The 4,603-nt window shown below is 31.9% G+C and overlaps 1 protein-coding gene across 1 annotated transcript in view; it reads left to right on the top strand.

Annotated features, from left to right (window-relative positions):
- The window catches only part of LOC105151496 (uncharacterized), a 70,734-nt gene that overhangs the window by 27,436 nt on the left and 38,695 nt on the right, over nt 1-4,603 (top strand). The window lies entirely within an intron of this gene.

The raw sequence follows: 4,603 nt of genomic DNA, 5'->3' as shown, positions 1-4,603 counted from the left end.
CAAAATCAAATGCATCTATATTGCAAATTTCGTAATATATATATATATATATATATATATATATACAATTAATAATCAACAGATATGTCATTTCATCTTTTCATTATTTAATTTAGCGATTCGTATAATTGATATTTGCATATTTTCAATGACGTTAAAATAATGTAAAAATTTAACATTAAGAAGAAACGGAATATTCGATATACATTTACCTATAATTCATTATGAATATTTCGAATTGGGAAGTTTGAATGATTAAAAATTCGAACGAAGAATCTTAAATTAAATCTTAAAATAAATAGTATACATAATAGACATTTATTTTCAATAATGTTAACTTTAACATTACAAAGGAATAGAATATTCAGTACATATTTGCTTTATAACTCATTATGAATATTTATTTTATAGTAGAAAATATGAATTATTAAAGATTTGGATGTTACAAAGCAGATCTACTGTTCAAATAAATTCAGATAATACACAACAGATGTTCGCGTACTTTTAACAATATTCAAATTTAACGTTATGAAAGAACAGCTAAAATAGTTGAAAAGTGTTGATTTTAATAATTTATGTGTTGAATATTTTAGAAAATTACTTGGCACACGTTGGTGCGCGGCCTTCGCGGTGTATTGTTTACAGACGGCGGCGTGTATTGTTTACGGCGGTCTTCGTGCGACACACTGGAGCCGACAACAATACAGCACGAGTCGTTTCGTGTACAGCGTTATCTCTCGAAACGCGATCATTCCTTCTGAATAATTAGCAACGATAATCTCGCGTGATTAATTAATTCTCATGAATAGTGATTTTTGAACGTATGTATATCGACAACAGGTATTTATTGAAGCTTTTTCTCGCAATTTATTTAATTATTTCGAAGAATCAAAATGACGTAGAATGGCAATTATTATCACCTTATTACGATATTTTCGAGTAATACTTGCTTTCTCAGCGACATTTAAATTTGATTACTTTTTTGATTTCATATTATGATTTTCTCCGATTGAATTGGAATTTGTCCAAATATAATTTTTTGTTTAAGTGCGAATACACGATTAGTAATATGAATTAAAAATATTACACGATTATATTGAATTAAATAGCGAAAGTAATGGAAAGCAATGATCGTCGCTTATTTATTAATGATGTGTGATTATGGGATTTATGATTCAAAATACGTTACAAATATTGAATTTTTATTATACAATATATTTTTGAAATTTGTTTAGCACATCTTAATTAATTACTAATTCTTCGATTTTATTGTACAATATCAGAATAAAATTCTTATTTCCGAATTTTTCGGTCATTTACGTAGCAAATATGAAATTGGAAAAATGAATCGAGCAGTGCTACAATGCGTCTAATTAGTAAATGTAGTCGTAATTAAGCCTGCATTTGTCAATTATACGTGGCATAAATTTGACGTTTGTTTATGGGTACGAGCCACTTCACGCTGCAAATGCTTTGAAGCATTTTTTGATTGGTCAATGAAGTATTCACAGCGTTAAGTGGATCACACCCTATTAGTGGTGAAAATCTACGCTGTTTGAAATTTGTCCGCTTATTTGCGAGATCTTGCGTGCGTCGAATGCATCATAGCGTATGACACGATTGTAATATTTTCGCGCCGTTTCTTCTGCCGCACGCAAGTAATAAAGTGAACGGTGAGTGTGATTAACGCCCGAGAGTGTCGTGCAAAGTGCCCTGCAATTATTGTATTTTAATGGTAAGTGCGAACATGTAATTAATAATGTTTTCGCGAGTGTGTATGAGTGAAAATGAGAAACAGCAGAGGAAATAAGGAAGCCTTGAACGACGGCGAAGCATCCACGGGGTGAGTAATTTATACATTTTATTTGCCGTGTATTTAAAGTGTATTAAAATTGATAAGTGTTAGAATTTTGTTTTCAATTTGCATATAATCGTAAAATTCAAGTAATACTAATGGGATCTGTAGTAAAAAGTGGAAGTATTTATCTTTTTCTTGTATTTTAGAAAGAAAATATTCTGTTAGATTCGCGAAGTTAACACACCGGATTTTCAATTTTGATTTTTTAGTATAAATAATGCGGAACATTTTTTTATTTTGATAACTAGAACTATACCTAAAAAGTGTTATTGAAACCGTCATTATTTTTTTTTATATTGATAGAATTATCGTGCTAAATTATTTTCATACTAAAAACCAAAAATTGAAAAAATTGCAGCCTCTATTTAAAAATTGCAGAACTCTATTTAAAAGTAATTGTAGAATACAGATCTTTGTTAGTACTAACCAGAAATATCGCTGGAATTACGTAATTAATGTATTAACGAAATCTTATCTTAATAAATACCTGTTCTTAAAAAAGAAATTTTCTTCGAATTATCATAATTATTTTAAGGAAAATTGACCAATGAAATTAAATACATGTGAATGAAAAAACGCCATATTTGGATTCATAATTAATGAATATTTTCTAGACAGAGACGAAAGAATTCGACGTGCCGCACCTCATATTTTTGAACATTAAACATTTTTTATATTATCTAGGTAAATTTTAGATTTAATGTTTTGCAAATTACGTAGTCATATAACTTTGACGCTGCCCGTTGTATCTATGAATGCCAAATTACTTTTTACTTGAGGTGATGAATCTGTGAATGTTATACAAATTATTTAATATAGATCATAATATATCTTATAGATTTAAATTGGCTAATTCTATTACTTAAAAATTATTGCAATCTCTGTAAATACTTTTTTTAATATTTGTAAATATTCTTATATACAATAAAATTTTTTTCATTCTGATTAATTTCTAAAAGAATATAGTATTAAGTATTGCAGATTGTGGAACAATCCGTATAATGGTGCTCTTACATTTGTAAGTGCTGTAAGAAAATTGCAGTCATTTTGACTTCTAAGTGAAATCGGAGGGTTGAACCCACTGCGAACGATACGTTGCAATAGTAGATTGCAACGCGATATTGTATCGTAGAATTAAACGGTTTTCGCGCAGTGAATTGCAATAGAGCTATCAAATCACGCGAAAATTAGAGAAAATTCAGAATTCCGCACATTTCGATACCAGACTCCAATCCGCGTTACCAGGTTGTCGCTTAATCAAGACTCAGTTCGGTTTATTGTTACGGACTAATAACGAGTTACGGGCGCGTTCCGACTACGGACCGCAATTTTTGCGTGCGAAAACTACCGCAACCGATGCCCTGCACACCAGAACGAAGCCTGCAGCTGGCATACCGGTATTGACGTGCACCCATAATTCGCCAATTATGCCGGACTGCGTGAGTCATTCCCGCCGATCGATCGGTTGGCGCTTGAAATATTTTTAACGAATGTCGCTAAAAATACAGTTTTAAGACAATCCTCCTATTTTTAATCTTTAATCAAATTATCGTTATAAGAGTCACAATATTTTCGAATTGATTTTCCGTTAAGAGATTCACGTTAGTCTTTATTATTGAAAATACAAATATATATTGTTATTATATGATTATTGTACATTTGAATTTTTACATGAATAATAGGATCTTAGTATTTAATCGTATGCAGCTCGTGAGAAGCTTCTCAATGTTAAAGCTGGAATCTCTTTAAATCGAGAAAAACGACTCTGAATCAAAGACTCACGAATGTTACAGGGTTGACCGGTCGTTTTTTAAAACTTATATATACTCTTAGTTTTACGAGCTCGCAAAATTAATTAATTAAAATTTTATATTCATAAAATATAACGTATTTAACACTTAAAGAAAGTATACCGCTTTCTTCTGCTTTCGGATCATTATCTTTTTTAAAAGTACATACTCCTGAAAACTTTTAAACTAAATCTCACTGTGGAAAGTGAAATCTCACTCTTAAAAAATTAAAAAGCCACTTTTTTAAGATCGGCTGAATTTTCACTCTTCGCAGATTCCACTCTAAAGAATTTAGAGAGTACGTACTTTTTTTCTTATAATTCAGATAGACCTACATGATAGACCTACTCGCTACTTGATTGAATGATGATTTCAGGACACCCTGTACATTTGGTGTCTCGATTAAAGGTAACGTGCTTCGCGGTGAGAGAGCACGGAATCCGCTAGACGGACAAGTACTAATGCGTCCAGGATATGCGTCGTTCTACCTCGCCGCGGTAATGCTGCGATTATGCCGGATCGGCCGGCGCAATCGGCCGGGTTGTCGTCGCGTGGCAACGTGTATGTACCGTACGCGGTGTATCGCGTATTTTCATGTACGGACCACGTTAGGTACTTAGGTGATTCATGCCGGCTGGAATGCCACGATGTGGCAACGCTCGCGCTCTGTACGGTGCTTTAAGGTGAATCCAAACCGATCACGAACGAACGTTTGTGAATGAATTTAGGAAATGCTTTTGCTTTTTTAACCGTTAAGACTGTATCGATAAGAGGTTTTCACGGATATAAACTTGAACTCATTCTTGCACCAAGAAAAATTTCTAGTTGAAAATGAACGAACCAGTGGATTTAGATCATATTAATTTATTAGATTTAAATGCGCTAAAAATTAATTACTAAATTTTAATTAATTACTAAATATTTATTTTAATAGTTTTAAGTAAATATTAACTAA

The sequence above is a fragment of the Acromyrmex echinatior genome, chromosome 3 (genome assembly GCF_024713525.1).
Source record: "Acromyrmex echinatior isolate Ae372 chromosome 3, ASM2471352v2, whole genome shotgun sequence".
NCBI lineage: Eukaryota > Metazoa > Arthropoda > Insecta > Hymenoptera > Formicidae > Acromyrmex > Acromyrmex echinatior.
The sequence above is the reverse complement of the archived record's forward strand: the minus strand, read 5'-3'. Positions and strand labels throughout refer to the sequence as shown.